General features: G+C 37.6%; 1 protein-coding gene across 5 annotated transcripts in view; it reads left to right on the top strand.

Moving 5' to 3' along the window:
- LOC122877612 (LIM domain containing preferred translocation partner in lipoma) overlaps positions 1–21840 on the top strand; it is a 157138-nt gene that overhangs the window by 12201 nt on the left and 123097 nt on the right. For 3 of the 5 annotated variants that reach the window (XM_044199394.1, XM_044199392.1, XM_044199393.1), the window contains one exon: positions 11661–11706. The exons of the other annotated variants lie outside the window; for them this stretch is intronic. The gene's annotated coding sequence lies outside the window, so the exon portion shown is untranslated. The remainder of the gene's footprint in view (positions 1–11660; positions 11707–21840) is intronic. 5 annotated transcript variants of the gene reach the window in all.

Here is a 21840-nt window from a genome sequence, read left to right as displayed (position 1 = left end):
AATGACAAAAGGATGAATGATGTTAGTGTACATGGTTAGTGTTACAACTTAAAACACTGTTTTACTTTTGAATGTCAACAACAAGTAGTGAAACCAATTCAAGATGGTGTATTAATGCCGTAAAGGGCACTAAAGCTTCTTCAATTGAATTTAAACTAAATGTCTTTTTCTTCTACTAGGGGGGTAAATATTAGACCCATTTTTTAAACTTTTTTTTACTTAAAAAACTCTTGAAAGTAGCCTTTAGTCTTTAAAAGTCTTCATTAGGCATGGGAAGTGTTCACATTACAAAGCACTCCTGACAGAAAAGTGAGACTGTAAATTTATTATTCCGAGCTATAATGGGATATCAGCTACTACCAGGGGAGTGTAGGGGTTAAAAAGAATGTAAATGACCCTTTAAAGCTGGTGCTATTTTGACTTTTGGAGTAATTCTGCACCCATTTTGAAGTGAACTTTTAACCTTGCAGGGTTTTTCTTGATCTTATTTAAAAGAAGATAAGGAAAGGCAGGCTTGGTATGCTTCTGACAGAAACTGTTGAAGTGGCCGGTAAAACCTGATGTTTTGGAGAAGCTGATAATGTAGAATTTTCGAGCTTTGTGCTTGTGTTTGAGATGTTAAGGCAGTGCTTAATTGAGCAGGAAGAGTTCTGATCACAGCACTTTTTGTTCTGCCACAATCTTATTGTGTCATCGTAGCTGTGAGTCGCTGGTGTCAGCAGCAGAAATTTTACCCTATCACTCTTTGAAAGAGCTATGTTAACAGAGCTGCATTTATCAGTCTACTGGCACACTGTATGTGTGCATATTTCACGTGGCTCATTGGCAGGATTAATTGCCAACAAGTCCCCTGTGGTCCAGGAACGCAATTACCTACTGACCCAAATAATTCTCTTGGCTGGAAGTCACTGTCTCTGTTCTGGCAGTGTTACACCTGGGAGTCTTCACATAACCTCACACTCACCCCTCAATGCATCCTTACATCAAGGAAATCTGCGAGTTTTATGTTTGTGTGATATTCAGGGTGTGTATGCAGAATAGAAGAGTGACCATTTGTGTGCTATCTGTGTGTAATGTTCAGGAATGAAACAAAGATATCCAGTTACCTTCTGATTTTTCCTCCTGATTTGGGGTTGGTCCGTGTTAGTGTGGTATCCTCTTTTCAGGAATAGATGAACTTTGAATTTAGGCCATAGCTCATGAAAATTTTGTTTTCCTTATCTGAGCTACTCATTTAAAGTAAGGTAAGGTTCTGCCAACAACAAAGCGTGCGTGGGCTTCCACAACTGAACCATGACAGAGCGGTGAAAACATTTGGAATGTGTGTTGTTGTCCCCAACATAAGATGTTACTTAGAGCTGAAACGATTTGTAAATGAATCAATTACTCGATCGACAGACAATTAATCTGCAACAGCTTTAATATTCGATTAATCATTTAAATAATTATTCTATCAAAAATGCCAAAAGCTCTCTGGTTCCAGCTTTCTGAATGCGAGGGCTTGCATGTTTTCTTTGTCTTGAATATCTTTGGGGATTTGAACTGTTGGTCAAACAAAACAATACATTTGAATACGTCATCTTAGCAATTAATGTTTGCCTTTTTAATCAACCATAACCACAGTCTTTCCCTAACCTTAAGAGTACTCCACCAATTTTGCATTTCACTTCTGTAACATTATCAGACTCACGATGAATTTTTTTTTTAAAAAAGTATCAAAATTGATGCAGCAGAATCAGGCACATTTTTATGCCATGCATTCTTCTTCCTTGTCAAAACCTGGCACCTACGTTACCCAGAATGCAACTCGACCGTTCAGATTTGGGTGTGTTATGTTAGTAGCGGCTAATGTAGTCCCAAGCCGCTAGCCCAGAGTAGAGATTAAAGGTGGGGTATGCGATTCTAATCCAATACACGTCTTTTTGTCAAATACAGCGGAAGAAAAAACCCTGTGTTTGTACACGGCCCTGGCTCTGTAAATGGGAAATAAACAAACACAGCACTATTCCAGCCATGATTTGTGTGTCAGGTAACGTTAAGTGACTTGCCCACGGACATTGAGCTGACTTTCTAGTTTGCCAAGAGATGCTGTTGTTGTTGTTGTTGTTGTGATGTTAGCTATAGTAGCAGGAGAGTTGTGAGCATCGCTGTCTGGAGCTGCTGTGCTGCTCTGGGAAACCGTCTCGTCCTCTCTGGCTGTTAGCTTCGCAGCAGCAACTGTAGGGACAGTTTGCTAACCCACAACTTCTAAGCTAACCCACAACCTAGCTAACGTTAGTCACATTACTTGCTGTGTCGTTGTTCTCTCTATATCATGGTATTTGTCATGGGATTGGATTTCTCATGGATTCCCCACCTTTAAGTGACATCACTTGAGGGAATGTATCAGACTTCACACAGCTCCCTCTGGTCCTACAAAAGGCTTTACACAACTTATATGCAGTAGTAGTCTCCCAGCACCTGTAAACAGACTATGATGTGTACAATTGGCAAGTGTTTTAGTTGCCTAAGCCTAACCACACCTTAACCATAGTTTATTTCCCAAACCTCAACCATACTGTAGCTACCATGCACCGATTTTGTCGAAAGCCAGAATTTTTAAAGCGTTGGCATTGGATCTAATTTTTTTTTATCATTTAACGTATTCTGGGGTTTGCATATACTATATCAATTTTCTTCTCTGGCAAAAGGGCTGCATTTTTCACAATTTTCTGCATTTTTGTAGAACAACAGGAATACACAGTATGTAGAAAGTGTCAAAAAGAGATGTTTGTTGTGGAAGAGCCACCTTAACGTGAATTCTTTCTCTTGTATGTCTATGATGTCAAGCAGTTGCTCATACTGATTAACCTTAATTGGATTCCAAGCAGGATATAGAAACAAACAAGCAAAAATAAAAAGCCATGGCTAAACTAAATGGAAGCCATTTATTTATGATGCTGTTAAGAGCACTAATGCAGTAAGATTTAGAGCATTGCTATTGCTATTACAAGTATATAGAGAGAGGTGGAGGGGACTTCCACAGACTGTTGGTTTGTCTCAGCATAAAGAAATAAGCTTCTTTGTGTCTCCACATGTGCATTTACTTGCACTATTCTCATGTAATATCTAAATACATGTTACAGGTTAAAGGTTATGGCCTGGGTCTGAGTGACTTGCCCCAGAATCTGTTTCATTAATGGATTATTCAGTTGTATATGATGTAGCATGCATTGTGGCTCAAGTGCCATAGTGCAGCCACTCTAAGCATTGACACACAGCCTGTACTCTATACACGACTTGCTTGTTATTTGAGCTTACATGTCAGGTTTGAGGTCACTTGTGTTAATATCAGACAGATCTAGTACATTAGATGCATTCCTTAATCTGTTAAATCTCTCCACTGGCCCAACTTTCATTTGTTGTAGAAGCATCAAATTAGGAAGAAACACAAAGCCATAGATTTGTTTTGTCACCTTTCAGGGATTGCACTTGTTTTTTGCAATTGCTAGTCTTTCAGCTTTTCTGCAAATGATAAAAGCACTGAGAAGCAAGCCTCAGGCATTTTTTTTCTTATTTTCACTGATGAGTTTTGCTGCATGGTCGAGAAAGCATTGTTTTCTTGAAAATCACAGAAAAACAGACATGTCTTTCTCTCCTGTAAAAGAGTATTAGATAAAAAGTATAGAGATATTTTTATTAAATCTGTTTCAATAGAAAACAATTAAATTTTTTTACTGATATTATATACTTTGATAATTTTGGCTTAGTTAATCATAAAAAAATAGCATGCATCGGTATTTTGAATAACCTCATGTTAATTCAATACATTACTTTTGTCATCAGATTTGGTCCCAGTGAAATGCCATTAGAGCAATTCACTGGGACGCTCTGAGCTGCTGCTCAGCCTTGCTGCCCATATGGCCCACTGGCCATTCAAAGAAAAATATCCCCTATGACCCAAAAAGCATTATTAGAATATGGTAACACAAGCATAAGCGTTACTTGTCTTTTTGCATATATAGCAGTATTTACTTGTTTTCAGATACAAGAACAGCCACTATGCACACATTTAGTTCCACAACTATTTATTAATCTGCAGAAATATAAATGTGCAAAATACAGCGTTTGTGTGCTTTAGCAGGAGGTATGGGACGGGGGCTACTGGTGGTCACAGGAGTAAACACACTAGTCTCTGCAGCCTGCAGTTCAGTGTGCCGCCCGTTTCATCTGAAAAACATGTTAAAAAAAAATTACGCTGTGTCTCACTGCAACGGCATTAAGATATCGTTTAGTACGATCGATTTAGCAAACCCTTGTCTTAAGGAACACCATGATTCTACACCATTAACATCCCGGTACATCCCAAAGGTTCCTAGTCCCTGGGGAAAGTTCCTGCGGTCAAAACGTAGCTCAAACACTGAACCCTCACTTTGACAACATCTTCATGATCACTGCAAGTGCAGGAGGGTGCAAAGGCTCCAAACACTACATGAGAAATAGGACAATTGGTTGTCAACACTTGGGAAATTGGTTGTTAACCTGTGGAGAGGCTTTTCCATTTCCATTATTATGATGTCGGAAGCATTGCAGACTCATGTGTACATATTGGCTCAAAAAGTCTGTATCACTTGTTCACTGTAGGACTGCCATGAGCCCTCACACGCTTATCAGAAATGAATGTCAAAGTCTGAGAGTCAGTGATGGTGGACTTTGGGACTGGGTCAGAGGGCAACTGGCAAACAGGACTCAAGGACACAAAACATGTTCAGGCTTACAGTCTGCAGCAGGCATACAGGTACAATCGAGTTAAGGAACTGGAAAATCAGCAGGCAAACAGCACAGGCTGGACCGCTACGGCAGCAGGACAATACAGGCCTGGTAGGCAGGTGACTGGGGCAGGTGAAACTCAGTGGAGGCAACCTGTGGGCAGGTGAGGAATGACACTTGAATAACACACTTGAGCTGTAGGGAGTGAGATCCTCAGAGGCTGTGTCTGATTGAATGTGTCTGAAGCTGAAGAGGAAACAGGGAGATAATATGCAAGTACAGGGCTCGTGGATTGGTGTGACCAAAACGTGTTGTTCGTGCTGACTCGGTGGCATTTGACGGGAAAAGACCTTGCACAAATGTGCAATGGATCCCATATAGAGGCTGTCTCTCTTGGGTATGTCTTTTTAACGCCATTTCAAATGAAATTCAAAAGTAGAAGGGCACTTGGACAGCGCAGACCTCCGTCAAGGCCAATAGTCCATTCTTCTATGACATGCAAATCTGCAAGCAGCAACCACTATATATGTGGTCGTGGGGTTTGGAGGAAGAATTTGATGTTATTTCACTAAAAGCTATACGTTTTCACATAATTTTAGACAATTATCATTGCAATATTTATAAAAAACACTCAAGTTGTAGTTTTTCACATTACACTCATGAGCAAGGAAAAAAAATGAAACAAATATGCTCACTGATGAAGTAGGCCTAAGCGCTGTGAGTGAACACATTGTGCCATTAAAAAATCATAATCACAAAATAACATTGGTTAAACAAGGCTTTATAGTGAAGGGATTTGAACTGCGATTTGCTTATCCTTCCAAAGTCAGGGTGAAACCACTAACCAGCTGTAGGTGTCGTTAGGATTGTATCTTTATCTTATCCATCATTTATCTTATCGGCCCGATCCTTTATCAATACTCTTACCGGTTCTTTTTCATTTCTAAAGAATTGTTTGAATTATCATTTTTTTTAAAAGAATAAATTCAGAACGGTGGTGCTAGTTCTGGAAGAGTTTTTTCCAAACTCTATATTTAAAATGTTCTTATCTTCATATCAATATGAACGATATCCTCAATGTTACTCAACATAGAAACACATTGAAGTATTTTTTTGAGCTTATTTTGTTGTAAGTTTATTCCACTCCACATTCACAGCATGTACCGCCTGAAAGGTTAATATAAGGACTCAAAGTGAGGTGTATTATTTGCTGCAAAGGATCTGTATTTTGAATTCTAGTGGTAGGAGATGAGATTACAAGATGATTCTTCAGAAAATTCTACCCCTCGTGTATTTACATCTACAAGAGGAATAATCAAAAATTCAAACTGGGGCTTTGAAAGTCACTCTGCTGCATTCAGCCTGGGAGCCCGCTCACCTCTAAGTGAGAGCCGGCTGTATTCTTGGCTGTAAAGCTCTCATCAATGGTTCGCAGGTCAGCTATAAATCAAATGAGCTGCTTGTTTCCTGTCAAGGGTATTTCCTGCACTCCAGTCTCCCCTCAGGCAGATTCCAGTAAGCCCAGTGGTTCTGTACTGTACCTAGTTCAGAAAAGGTAACGTGCTCTAATTTAATTTGAACATGCCTTTTACTTTTCTGTGATACTGTAAAGAAGTGGTTATAAATACACCATAAAGCCCAGGAAAAAGGCCCAGGTGTTTTCAGGGATATGTATTTTTCATTGGTTTGGACTCTCTTTTCAGGCTTTAAACATTAAGGCTCGATCAAGCTGTCCATTGTAGGAGCACTTACAAAGCATGTGTCCACAGAGGAAATGGACCCACTGCTCCTCTGCTTTGGTAGGTCTGTATGAGAATAATGTTTGGGTCAGCTGTTGTAAAAAAACAAAACAAAAAAGACATCATGAGTATTCAAACACATCATATATAGCCTATAGAAATAGCAGAATGATCCTGAGTGCAGCATAAAGACGAAGATGAAAGTTAGAAGAAGGGTGTGACGCATGCACACTTGTTTTTAGTCTCTTTCAAGCTCGTCCATCATAACCTGATAAAGACCTTTTCAGGGCCTAAATTACATTTCTTTGACAGATTGTGGGTCTTTAGAAATGTGTTAATGCTCAAATGTACTTGAATGATCACTTGTGTTTGATAGCAAATTACTCTATCTGAATGTTTAATGGCTTTGATAATTAGAGTATTTAGCTCATTGTGGCTCTTTTCCTTGGCCTACAAGGCTGAAAATAGTTTAACCTAAGTTATCGTAATGGATTTGGCATTGAATGAAATTGGCTCATTTTATTTGACTATCAAAAAAATATGCCAGAACATTTCTGAGGGTCTTCGGTGTGACAGCAAATCTTTATGAATAACCTATTTAACTGGATTTAATTTAATGTCAATACATGCTCTGTTTGCAGGAAATGCATGGTTAATTACATACAGTTGTGTAAGGTCACATCCAGCAATAGAAAGTAGTACAGGTTAGATTGTGGTACTCACTGATAGTGTACAGTATTTTCAGAATGGGCACATGCTGTAAGTGGCAAAATTTTAAACAATGAAATCATTTTTAGTTATGGATTTTGGCTATGGCTTCAGGCTGAGGGTGTTGGTATACTGGGTGTCGTGAGACAAAGATCGTGCGTGAGGTGAAAAGGTGAAGGTGCATGCCCGTGTTCTAAAAAAAACAACAGGAAGTTAGTTATTGTACTTTGACCCGATGATTTCACTAGAAGTTGGAGCTGCAGCAGCGTCTGTGACACACAGCTCATGGAGACAATTAAGGCACTTAAAAAACTTCAGCACTTGATTGCTGCAATTTGCACCAAAAATTGTACTTCTCTGAGTCATATCTAATTCAAATCTGAACACACAGACATGATACACATCATTTTAGATTCAATGTGACTTACACTTTCCTACTATACTCTCCAATCATCATATTTTTAAGTTTTCTTCAGTATCCAAGTAATCCAGTGATAGCTGTGTGTACAGCCGTGGGTACATTGCAAACAGGAGCTGCTAAAATCTAATTCAGCTCACTTTTAATGTTGCTAATTTACAAAAAAAAAACGGGGCTGAAGTTGTAGCCCTAAGCGTAACTCACTGAATCCATGGCAGCATTAAAATTCCTATATACATCTCCCAAAGCATTATGGGAACTATAGTTCAAAAATGTAGAGTGGGCATGGGGGGAAGTGCAGTTGTCTTGATTTTGTCAAAGGGGCGTCCCACAGTGTCAGACATTTAAAACTCTTGGTGTAAGCTGGTTTTCCAGTTCACTTCACTTTGTCTCCAAATTAAAAAAAAAAAGTCCTGTATGTTATTTATAGAACTATGCTTTGCAGTTTTAAGAGAACTGACAACATTTTTTTTTTTGCTATCCACTACCAGGCACTTGGGGAAATTGTAAAGCTCCCACTACCAACAAAAGTTGTAGTGTGAATGATTTGGCCTTTTTGGTCTTGATTTGACTGGAGTACACATTTGAAGATCACAAGTAAGATTCTGGGAAGTTTCCCTTACAGCAGAGGTGAGCAATCAGGTTTTTTCAGCGTTGTCCATTGGCAGGTGCGGTAGAAGCGCATGCATGATGTTTTGTTTGCTTATTCTTTTAATAAACTTAAGAATGGAATTGATTTATAAAACTGCTTTAGGGTTGTATCGGAGGGCAGATGTTTTCTTACAGCAGCTTATTGTAACACTCATTTGGCAAAAATGACCCATAAATGCAAGAGACTAGAGATGTAACTGATTACATCTGATTGGTTATTCACATGATAAACAGTGGCCGGCTTCAATTATGGTCGAATGAAAGTGCTGTTGTTGTTATTGCCTTAGAAAAAAGTGTCACCAGCACGCCGTTATTTGTGTTTGTGAGACACAAATCTGTGATGGTTGAATAGGCTAAAGCCGTCTAATTAAAACTGAATAATCAAGGGGTACTTGTTTCCTTTAAATGAAGTTAATTATAATACACATCTATGTTATTTATTGGGTAAGTTTATTAGACTTCATTTCAGCACCAGGTGCTGTTCAGATAGCCTGGTGCAGAACGAGGCGCAGTGAATGAATGCCTCACAAGTTCATATTTATTGGGATTTGCATCAGCCTTGTCTTTACATTATCTACATTGTTATCTACAGTAGATTTATGTGAAATCATGTAAATTGTGATGTGTAAACTATGAAAGTGAAAATATTTTTTAGCACAGTTGCTATTTGCCTTCCACTGCCTTACCGTGCTAGTAGCAGCATTAGCAACTTTACAGTTCTGCTCAGTTCTGCTTTGAACTTATTGGTTTGGCTAGAGACAAACACGAACCCATCCGACCTGTGCTTTCCACTATTTCTGGCCAGATCACCAATTACACAACACCGTCTTTGCTGGCCACTTCCCCAGACGTCTTGGCACAGAACGTGCTCAAACCCTTTTGTTTTTGTTAGGATCTGTAGCTCAGATCAAGATCAATCAAATTTAGTGGATAGGTTTCAAGTCCCCCACTTCTCTGGGAAAAAAAATCAAAGCAATTAGTCAGATATTGATGCTACTGGTTTTTGTTTTGGTAACTCATTTTCACTCTGATTTCTTAGCTGGAGAGGAAATCACTATGAGAACTGGTTTTAATACATGGATTTCTATGATTATGGCTGTTTAGCAGCTTCAGAAAATCTGGCTATGGTGGTAAAAGACTGATGTTTGTATTAGGAAGGTTCCAGGAGTGAGTATGTGTTCCTGCATGTGCGAGGCATGGAGTTGCTGAAAAATAATATGAGCACTCAGTAAATCTACCCTGGGTAAATAAAGGTATAAATAAAATCTCCAAACCACATAGCAATGGTGCACAATTTAAGCTGATGACAAGGCAAGCAAACAGGAAGTGAGGCATATTTCCTTAACACTTAATAAGGTCCCCAGTTAGCTGTTACTTTCTCAGTCGACTTTGTATGGGTAGATGGCTTGGAGGGGGTAGACAGTTTTGTACCTTTGGTAGAAAATAAGTCCCAACAATGAGTGCTGACAGTGAGCTTTGTGAAGTATTCTGAATAAACAGGACATTGTCTCTGAAAAGGCATGTTGCTGTGTGTAAGGCAATGTCACTTTGTGAACAACAAATTCCATTTACTTCCTTTGTATTGGGGTAACAGCAGAAGTTAAGGTGGATTTGGGTTAACTGACCCTTTGTACGACGTGTTGTCTGCCTGATGTGCAGATAGATATTGTGTTCGGTTCCAGTCTGGAGCATTTTCTTCTTTCTTCTCTCTTTACATTTACAGCTGCTCTGGCAGGATCACCTGCATGTAGTTTCCTACCAATTCTATTTATCTACATGCTGGATAATATCTTTTCACTCTATAAATAATACTTTAGTATATCACTGTTGAATTTAAAAAAATATCTTTATTATTAATTAATCAATTGTTTTTTTTTTCATGTAATTGATTAATCATTAAGGCTATAAAATGAAAGTGGTGATAAATGTTCACGTCTTGTTTTGTCTGACCCAAGCAGCAAATCTTCACACATTTTTTCTTGATGATTGACTTAAATGATTAAACAATTATCAAAATTGTTTGCAGATTTGTTTTCATTTCAGCTCTAATACTTACACATACTTATTGTTCACATGGTTGCACAAATATTTGGTTGAAGAAAATATTTACACCTCATCAGATTGTTTATGTCTTCTGATGTAAAGTTTTAATAATCATTAACTAAAAACATATTAAACGCACACATTTCCACATTTAACTGATAAAGAGAAGCATTCTCTTTCTGTGGTAACAAAGTATTCACCGGAGCTCCTAATTAAAAGTGAAAGGTAAAACAGTTTTTGAGGTAAACACATTAAAATTACTCAGTAATTGAGACTGCATTGTGAATAGAATCTGAGTGTCAGAGTTTATGAAAAGACACCAAAATAGAGTTTGTTCATCAACATCATTTCCCTAGAGGAACATGTCCCCAGCACCCAGCTGCTGGTTACTTTTCCTCTGCGCCCGGCTACTCTCACTGTGCTTGAGGAAAACAGCGCCTCTGAAAATAAGGAGCATATGCTAGAACAAGGAACCCCACTTCAAGCAATACTTGTTCCTTAACAATAGCACAGCGTAAAGAAACCGAAGTGAAGTTGAGATAAGACTTAGTTGTCAGTTGCATGTTCTCAAAACATTTTATAATACTTGCAAAAAAAAAAAAAAAAGGAGGCATGGATAACAATCCCAAACTGGCGCCCACCAGTAATTATGATGTGGGTACAAAGAGATTTTTGCCATTCTAAAGGGAGAAGGGGAGTGTAGGTGTATTAATTCCTATTCCTTCCTGCTTCCTCGACTTGGAAGTTCAGATTTAGAAAAATAGACCCCCCCTCCCTCAAAAGAAAAGAAAAAAACAAGAACTGTCACATTGACTGACGCCAATCGTATATAGCATCTGTGTTCCCACTACTGCTCCCTATAGTATATGCCACACTGTGGCAATGTGGGAAACTGACAATGTCAATTTATCAGAACAAAAGAATTCCTCAGCAAAAGGCATACACATCTTTGGGCCCTGGAGACAAAAATCATTCCACCCCCACCCTTACCTGTATCTAAACAGAATGTAGGACATTCACAACACCAGAAATAGCAATTTCAGTCACAATTATCATTTTTGAATGTATCCCCTGCAGTCAAAAGTTAGTATTTCACTTTAGGAGTTAGAGCTGCACTTTAATGCTAACTTTCTTAAAGTAAACAATTGAATGAAAGGCACTGAGATGAATTAAACACCCAAACAGCTGCTGCGATCCAATATTGGACAGTTTAAATGAACTGATCCAGATCCATTCTGCCCTAAATGATTTTCTGTTTTTGAAACTTAATTTTACATATTACATTTCTTCTGCCTTAATTTTGGAGCTGTATAATTATGTTGTGTGTGTGTGTGTGTGTGTTTTTTCTTCAGGTGTTTGATCCTGTAGTCCCCACCATCACTTAGTGTTAAAATTTGGGTAAGTACTCTACCTAATTTCTCCCTCTTTTCCACAACAGTTCAATGCTGTATATTCACAGACCAGAGCGGCCTCCACAAACACTGCTGTAATTCCCTTTTTGGGGGGGCCATTTCACATGCATATCACCCAGATTTGGTGAAAGTTTAGTAACTATCTTATATCACAAAACATTTCCTTTTCACCAGTCCACCTCTCCCACGCTTAATATTTTCTCCAGACTTTTTGAGAAAAAAAAAGATTAAAAAAAATATGATAGGTATTGTTTTCAATATTGCTCTGATGTGAATATTTTTCAGTGCTATGCAGGCATTTAGCCTGAACCTTATCATTTTCTTTTATAACTCATCAAAGGCTGATGAATCAGAATTTTTGTTCTGATTTAAAGACCCTTCTGTAAAACCATTTCAAGGGTCAAATGTCGAGATATTCTTGTCCAGCTCATCCATTTTACTGTACTGAACTGGAAATGAGTCATAAATATAAAATTGTGTGTTTCTGTAATTATTATTATAATTAAATACAAACACTTTTATTCACCTCTTCATTGATTCTTAGGCAGGAAGGCAAAAAAAAATTGTATTTTATTTGAATTTATATGATTTATAGAATTATATAAATATATAATGTATGGAAAATTATTGAATCCATATTTTTATTAGAAAATTGTGACATCTTGGTTCTGGCATCCATATTAGTTGATTAAATGAATTAATTAAATTCCCCTGCCAGTCAATGCATATGTGACAGAAAGTTGGCTAAAGGGCAGGAGGTTTCCCCGATGACGCACAGTAAGTGCTCCCATGATACATTCTCAATTGATTCAATTAGCCTTGGTTATGAGAAAAACAAGTCATGTGTTTTAGATAGAAAATATGGAAAAAACAGTACCCCCTTTAATCAAATAAAGCTTTGTAGGGTTTGCTATTTAGTCCTCAGATTTCTGCAGCTCCATCACAGTGATCCCACAGTCCTGCTGAAGTTGCCTCCAACATAGGAAATTATTTATTATTTAGTGTAGGCTTTAACTCATTGATTGTCATAGCACCACTGCAAGACTACATGGATGGTATGATACATTTTCAGGCCCTGTGTGCGGATTTTGGCGTAGTGGCCAAAGTCGAAAATACAGGTCACATGACGCATTGTGGTCCACGTACACGACAAAAGAAACAGCCGTAAAACAATTACGAATATTTGCTGAGCTTCACACACACTCAGAAGTGGAAATTCAGCTTTGATGTAAAAAAAAAACATGACTTTTGTATTGAAAGGGTATAAACATCTTAAAATTCATATTAGATTTATTGTAAAACAGCAATAAACACTACTAGTGAACTAATTGCTGTAACTCGCTAGCAAGCCACCATTTGGATAATCATGATGAGAATAACAGTCAGCAGTTACCTTCTGGGTTGTGTTTAGGTTGCATGTATTGTCAGCAGCGACTGAAACATGGGAGAGAGTACTCAAATTTGTAGGTTTGAAAATAAAAAGAAAGAATTTATCAAGATAAAAATACCTGTTAATAATGAAATTGTGCTTCTAGACCGTATTGCTACATATTATGTAAGCATTTGGTGCATTAGTTAAGCCTGCAGTGATAATTTGTCTTTATATCCTGATTAGCTGACTCTTTGTTGGCATTATTTCTGATAAGCTGCTGAGAACTCCCTTAACAGCCACATCAAAATGATGTTTGCATGTCCTGATAACACTAATGGTCCTTGCTATAATTGATTTAAGATACAGTTGCATCAGTGTTTTAGTCATGCTTGTGTGTTTATGATTCTAATGGAGAAGTATAGACTTAGTTTTTGTTTTTCAGTCCTGTCACTTAAATGTGGGCCATTAGATTAACTCAATCATTTATCTGGATCCTCGAGCTTTACTTGAATATACATCAAATACAGTGAGCCAGTGTATTGCACAAACTATATAAATGCAGACATTTAAATTAGCAAGCTCTGAGGTGTCTGTGTTTAGCAAAGCATGCACAGTGGTTGAATACCAAAATTTGATCTATTTTTGAAACAGATGGCAAGGTGCTCATATGGGAACCTGAGCTCTTCTTCATTGAATATGAAAATGTTGAGCAGGTGGTCCAAGAAGCTCCCTTCCATGCTATGGCTTTCATTAACACTCTTTTATTTTTCTAGTAATAATAAGCTGATACTTGTGCCCTCTGAGATATAGGGCAGACAAAAGAGCTGCTTCTTTTTTTTCTTTTTTTAATAGGCAAAAACTGGCAAAACTGTGCTCTTGTTGTGTTCTATTAGACACAACCCTCTCCATCAACATCACACTCGCACAGTGTGAGCGTGTTTTATTATCTGATAGGTCTCCACCATTTTGTGTTTATTAGAGCATGGGTTTATTTTGTGATTGTACTCATTTCATGGCTACAAAGAGCTACCTTGCAGTCATATTCGGATATGTGCAGATTCTGTATCTCAGGAAGTTGTCTGTACCACTATCAACCATAAACTTTGTAACTGTTACAGGGTTTGAGCCATTGCGCCCCATTGTGACAGTGACCTCCTTAGAACATAAAATGTCCGGTCACTGCGACATCCCTGCACTCAGTTGTCCTCCTACAATAAAGGGCAGAGTCAGTGCTGTTAGACTTCTCATTTTTAGATTTTATCAGCTTATCAACATGAATTTGTCGAGTTAGCTCAACTACGAAATGAAACAGTTGGCTGTTATGAAGTAAACATGCTACGCAAGCTGGTGTCTGTACGCTCAGCCAAAGATGTATTGATACAAAAAGAGATGCAGTCTGTATCGTTATAACATTTAAAATAGTGAGGAAGGAGTTTTTGCTCCCCTTCCCCAAAAAACAAAGTAAGTCTGTACAGAAACCATTTACAGTAGCATTAGCTTCCTGCACTCGTAATTTTCCGGCCCTATGCGTTCTAGCTAGATAGCAGTCGAGTACTGACCAACAGCTAATGCTAGTCATTTGTAATAATAATAGTCTGAATCTCTCAGTTATACTTTTAAGCACATCCAACAATATTTGAATTAACTTACTCAGGCTCTCCGGAGCAGCTGAGTAGCAGGTTGCCCGGTCAGTCTGTGGAACTATAACGTTAGCTAACGTAACGTTAGCTCAGCAGCTACTAAAGTGGAGACTGAGAGCTGTTAACAGGATAAATTTAGATGATATCTGATACCTTTGGCGTTAAATGTCAGACGTGACTTAGAAGTAGTTTGTCATTATTACAGTAACTTAAATATAGTAAATATAATGTCACTTTTGGATGTAATCATTGGGATAATGAGCTAATTATAAGTATCTCAGTAGAGGACTTAAACTACAGTAAAATGGTGTGGTTTTCTAGATACAGATGATTAAGGTTGTTTGCAGTTGACCTTCAGGTGAAATACTGATCAAATATTTGTCAGTGGCACAGTTAAATGCTGATGAACGGAGTGTACTTTCTCAATCACTGTATTTGTAATCTTTATGGTTTTATAATTTCCTAAAAATTCAGATTTCTTTGTGTAATTAAAAATGAAATTAGTATATGTTTAATATAATATGTCCAATTCATCTATCGAAATTCGAAATTCATCTATCATTAATAGAATTTGTAGCACTCATCAGGTGCACAGTTTGACAGTATTGTTTATGTCCGCCTTGGATGGAGCACTGTGAAAGTATGAAAGTCCTGCCTCAAACACTATGTTACATTCTTTATATTAACCTCAACAGCATCTCATAGGTACATTGTAATCATTGACTTTAAATACATATTGCTGTGTATTTCCTATAGCAATGTCAAGATCCTTCAATTTTGTTTGGAAGCTATCATCCTTTAACATTTATTGTTAATATTGATGTATTCTTCAAAAGAGCCCATGACATCTCAATCTACAGTCATAGAAGAGTCCCATATTTATTCTCACAGCAAATCATATACAGTACAGAGTTGTTGGGCTTTGTAATAAAGACAGTAAGGTGAGTCATTTCACAGAAAGAGATATATTTGTATTGATTCAGCTTGACCTTTCTGCAATCCCTTTGAAAACTAATTTATGAACATAAGGGATTGCTGAAAGTGAGTTTTGTTATTGTTATAGTTAAGCGGATATAAAAAGCAGTTTATTTATTTGTTCTTTCAGTTACTCCAGAACCTGTAAGAGACATAAGAGCAGATCATTAGCAAAGAGCCGAAGTGAAGGCTCAACCCAACTAAATGCATTTTATCCACAACCTTACTAACCTTATACACCACAGCCTTTTGCATACATACATATACAGTAACTCATACAGTATGTGCACCCTCTGATTCATGAGCAAAATACACAACACATGCACACAGGCACATTTATTCTGGAGTACGCATAACCAATAGTTTTCCTGCTTTAAGTTGTGGTTCAAATGCAGTGTATTACATACAGTAATTAGTCAATAGTAAATAGTAGAATAACACCCTACACACAGAAGTTTGGCTTCCTTTTATTCATTTTCAGTCAACATTACAGCGTCACAGTAGCACAGAAGTGGACTGATGGAGAGCGCCTTACATGCTTAGGCCACAGTGATGGTAAAAACTTAACTTGCCAAGGATAGTTCTTGGTTTCTCAGACTGTTTGTTTGGATTCCTGGCTCACAGGTTGTCTGTTTGGGCCAGATTCTTGAAGCACACATCAAATCGACGGATGACTAGCGAGGCTGGCTGCCAGCTGAATTTCAAGAACAGTTTAGCTTCACTGTAGAATTTAAAATCCTTAACTCTTTGTTGGGCTTGACTAGAGCTACAGCCAAACGGTTTTCCTTGACTCATTTTGGAATATAAGTGCTTTATGTAAATCCTTCAGTGTTTTGCTGGACTTCTTTTTTTTTTGTGTGCAAATTTTGTAGTCTTCTCTCTCATTCAATAGCCATGCATTTCATTCCAACCTAATACCTGCCCACTGTATGTAAGGTAAACATCTTTTAGATACATTTAAGTCCCTACTCTGATTCTTAGTGTTCCTCACATTTTCTTCAGAGCTTTTCCAACCTGATAATCAGTATGTATGCATTTGGTGTTAAAACCGCTTTCAGAACTGAAAGAAAAATCCATGTAGCATCTTATCCAAATCTCTTTGGTGTTTGCTTACATTGCAAAATGCCATCTGAAATATTCTATATTTTGCTCATATCAAGTCAATAAAACATATTTATGATAGGTAGTCTTCAACTTTTAGAGCATCTTGTTCAGTGTCTCAGTTTCATATTCAAATTTATGGATGCTACTTTATGTCAGAACTTCTTTCTGACTGTCTAGAACTTTTATCTTTGCCTTTGCCGAAAAGCCAGTGTTGCCTTCCATGAACCCAACTCTGTGTCGTGACTATGAAACTGTAGTATATTGGCTTGCAAAGATTAACTAGAACATGTGATGGATCATGAAAAGACACAGTGGAGCACTGTATTTTATGCTGTGTAGGACAATGTGCAGGCAGGCTACCAACAACTGAAGCACCATAAGGCTGGTTCCATTCCAACTAATGATGATACACAAGTTTTGCTTTGAGCGGTGAACATTTAACATCACATTTGATGCCTTGAATGTGGATGAGGCAGAAATATAAAGGCATTTATTTAGGTTATTTTGCTGATTTATATTGGCCCGAAAAAAAGTCCATCAGCCCTAGATTCAGCCTGTTGTTGTTTATCAGTATTTATTACACAGCTTTGTTGAATACTCTATTCTGATTGGTCAATTACGGCATTCTACGGTCTGTTATTTCTGAAGAGCAGACCTCTGCTATGAATAACAGACCGTTGCTATGGACGCAGTTCTAATCATAGACTCTCAAATCCAATCATAGCAATCTGCAGAAAGAAGTCCTGTGGCAAAAAACGTTTTAAAATCATTTTTAAATCAATATTTGGTGTCAAATTATTGATTTCTTTAGTAAGTATCCGTGTAATAAACAGGATAATGTACAGCGAGCTGGTCATTATTGTGAAATTAACCCCGACAGGGTGATGCAGGTCTAGAATCATGTGTTCTATCTGCCAGCCCTTACTTTACTAGCTAGATTATTGTCAGAAGACACGTTTGCTAGCAACACCACTGTAGAATATATTCAACCTACTTTTCATAGTATAAGTAGAATTTTGCTTTTGGATTCCCCTTGAAAAAAAGATGGGACCACCAAATAGTTTGCTTCTATCTTCTCTTTGCAAATGTTCCAAGAAATTGAAGAACAACCAAAAATAACAAAGGTGTGAATCAGCTTCATATACAGTCTGTATCTACACACGAGGCATTGCCGTTACATATCAATATGAGCACATTTTGGTTTTAATGCTTTGAATTTCAGTCAAATTTGGCTGTTTTTTTATGATTCCTAATCAAATTCAATATTCACAGCAACTGACAGCTCTAATTCTCAGTAAGTAGAGCTTCTTGTTAGGCGTCAGCACATATAAACATAACATGGTGCAATCACAGTGATAACCCAAGTGTGGCCTGATTTGGATGGTCCAGAACAAATGATATACAAAACAATAATAATGATGCTAATGAATATTATAGTATTTGCTCAAATGGTGCATAAAGAGTTTTACATTTATAAACACTGCTTAACAAAGACCCACGATAGCTCTGTTCTGTTGTGGCATCTTTCATCGTGGGGTTGTGCAACTAATTAACCTCAAATTTGGCAGATCTGGATGAGTGAGGCTGACAGTGCCGTCATGCAACAGGAGTAATCTATTTTCCTTTTTCTTTTCTGCATGCTTGACTTTCTTGATTTCTTTATCCTTCCTTTCTTTCCCCTCAAAACCGCACATTGCTATAGAGTCTCTGCCCAGGCCGACTCCAGTAGATAAGAATCAGTGAGTTATAACGGTTGAGGTGGACATGGCAAAATGGTCGGAGCTAGATTACACAGCACCTGAAATAAATAATTTGCTTGTGATGTCTATCCTACAGATGCTATCACAAAACAGATGCACCAAGGGGAGGTACCCTGGCACAGGGCTGGTTTACGCAATCAAAAAGTGAATTGTATGTGCCAGGCTCACCTTATTTGACGCACACATATTGAAAAACAAAACTTCTCTATGCTTGAATGTGTTAGACTTGCACATTTCTTTCTTAAAAGTAAACTCCACCCAAAAGTAAGCATTTAGTATTAAATACTCTCTCCCTGAAGGCCTTTAAATGTGGCTGTTAAAATTGTGATGTTTTAGTGTTCATATGGAACAGTTACATTTACATTTTCCAATTAAAACACTTACACATGGTTGTTATATTAAAAGCTGAATCCAGTATTTTTGCACTCAGTACATTCAGATTTGATTACTTTTAGGCCAACAGAAAAATAATTCTAAAGCATTTCTCCCCCAGAATTTTATTCCAAGTATTGTGAACACGGATCAGCATTTAGACCTTCTGGTTAGGAAATCAAATCTACACAAAATATAACTGAACAGTTAAATTAATAAATAATAAATAAATAGCATATGAAAAATTAGAGATGTTCTTGTGGTTTCTGGTCAAAACGTCCTCACCTAGTCCTGAGTAGTTCTAAAATCCTGGCTACGGCCCTGTACTGCAGTCAGCTGCATTCTCGTCAGTTGTGGTAGCAAGTTTTCACAGTGGATCTAAACTATAAAAAAAAGTTGTTCACAGAAAGTTCTCAAACGACTCCTGTAACATAATCCACTCCTTCACTTTACCATCTGTATGCTCAGTATGTTCCAAACACCCATATTTTCACCCAGGAAGAGTTTACGCAGGGTATCCCTTTAATATTAACCTTTGTACTTTGTATAGTATTGTATGCAAAATAGTCAGTCAGAACAATTATTTTGCCACATTCTATTTTTAAAATATCATCTAACTATAATGTTTGAAAACACATTTAATTTCAATATTTTGGTTTAGAGAATTTCTGAGCTTTTTTTTTATGAAATCTCTGCCTTTTTTTTGGAAAAACATGAAAGCTAAATAAAACCAATGCAGTGTAATTCTTATTGTGTGTTTAGTTACAGATTGATTTTAAACTGGCTTTCACATGATAGTTTTGCAGTCTTTATGTCTGGCACAGGGACACCCTTACTAACAGAGTGCATATTCAGAATGCAAACACAGTGAGCATGAATCTATTTCATTGAATCAATGCTGCTCCGTTGCCTGGGAGGGACCACACGCTTTAATAATGCAATGGAAAATAATGGCGTATTGAACTGGCATATGATAGAGAAATTGTACCCTTTGTTCACAGCTCTGCAGATATCAAGCTGCATGTTTACACTCTGAGGATGAAGGACTACTCTTAAACAATTACTGTAGCTTTCCATGTGAACCCGAAGCACAAGATGATATTCAGTTGAGCTGCGATCACTTTCTACAAGGAAGTGAAGAGCAGAAAACAAGAAAATAAGACATGCTTAAGATGGAAAGATTAAGAACCCCAGAGTGATTAAAAGGGTTGACATAGATACCCTGGCTGGAATTTTAGATGGACCAGTGAGCGGGTTTGGATTTGGTTTTAAGCAGCAGCAACACATAAACAGCAACAGCCATCAGTCAATTAAGAATAAAGCCTTCCAAAAACAACTAGTTTAACTTTGCTTTTCAATTCATTTGGGTGTCACCAAGGGTCATAGCGCTGCAGAGTGAGCAGTACAGAAGTGAAAGATTAAATAAGAGTCCAAACAACATGGCATGAGGACTAAGGCCCAAGGCATTTAACCCAGCCCTGCTGATGCTGCACAGATGCTTCTGGCCAAGAAGGATTTTAGCACTTTGTTTTTCTTCAGCAGGTAGACAAAGATCTGATTTATTTTAAGAAGTTATCCATGGATGAATCATGGAAGTCCAAATGTGTCCAATTTTTTGATTTACACAATCTCCTACATTTTTTCTGTTCTACTAAGGCCTTTCAAGAATGTTTAAACATAAAAAAAACACACATCTGTGCTGTAATATGTTAGTCAAAGCGATCTATAAGAAATCCCTGAGCTAAAGTCCTCATCCACTGTGGAGGAAAATCTCTCTGTGATGTGCTCTGGTGTTGATCAAAATAATCAAATCACATTGTTTACTGTAGAAATGAAACAAATCTTATTGACCTTATGAGTTTCAGCAACAAGAATGTGCTCTGACTCTGTTATTTAGTCTTTTAACTTCCTGTCTGCACTGGAAAGGGGATCTTGTCACATTGTGTAGGTGGACATCTGCTGCTTGGGATCACCTTGCACCTGCATTTTGACCAGTTTTATAATATAACGTACAGTGTTAAGAACTGCCAGAGCTGGAAGAAAAAAATAGACTTTCTACTATACTGCTATTTACATAGCAGCGCTGATTAGATCAGTTCTTCTGCACAGCGCTGGGATCAGCTGGTCATATTGCTGTTATAGAAGTCTGACTAGTCAGACAGTGTTGGTATTTGTGTATTTCTAATGTGTGTGTATATATATATATATATATATATATATATATATATATATATATATATATATATATATATATATATATATATAACAATATGATATCCTAACAGAAGTGTGTGTCCATAGTCATACAAAATATCTTCGTCCAAAACACAGAGTGAACAGTAGATACTCATTTGGTTAGTTACACTGTTACACTGCACGGTCCAGTTTTAAGTTAACACAGTATTGCGTCGGTGCTATGTTGCCCACACTGGATACGTTTTTAACCCAGTTATTTTTAGTGTGTATAGCCAGCGCTAGCAACCTAAGTTAAGAGACAAAAGAGGAAATGGAACAAACTGCATAAGGTCAAAATAATGGCATACATTAGAGAATGCCACTTGTTTTATGTAGCCCTACAATGTAGATTATCAACTTGTAATCAATCTCAAGCTCTTTGTCGCTGATTATTGTTTTTGTAATAACCGTCTCCCACAGTGGCTGAGAACCTAGTGAGCTTAGCCAGTGGTATTATGTGTGTTAAAGAGAGTATGAGGAAACCCTGGCTCAGTGTGACATGATGAAGCTATGGACCTAAAGCTCCTCATTGTTATGTATCTGTGGTCCTGCAGCCCAGCGCTACAGAGTATAGAGAGGGTGAGGGAAACGGCGCTGTGGCTGCCAACTCACTGGGCCTTTTTCTGCACCTAAGAAAAGAGTGTACAGTTGAAGCAGTACCT

The sequence above is a fragment of the Siniperca chuatsi genome, linkage group LG6, assembly GCF_020085105.1.
Source record: "Siniperca chuatsi isolate FFG_IHB_CAS linkage group LG6, ASM2008510v1, whole genome shotgun sequence".
Lineage (NCBI taxonomy): Eukaryota > Metazoa > Chordata > Actinopteri > Centrarchiformes > Sinipercidae > Siniperca > Siniperca chuatsi.
This window is presented reverse-complemented; position numbering and strand designations above follow the sequence as displayed.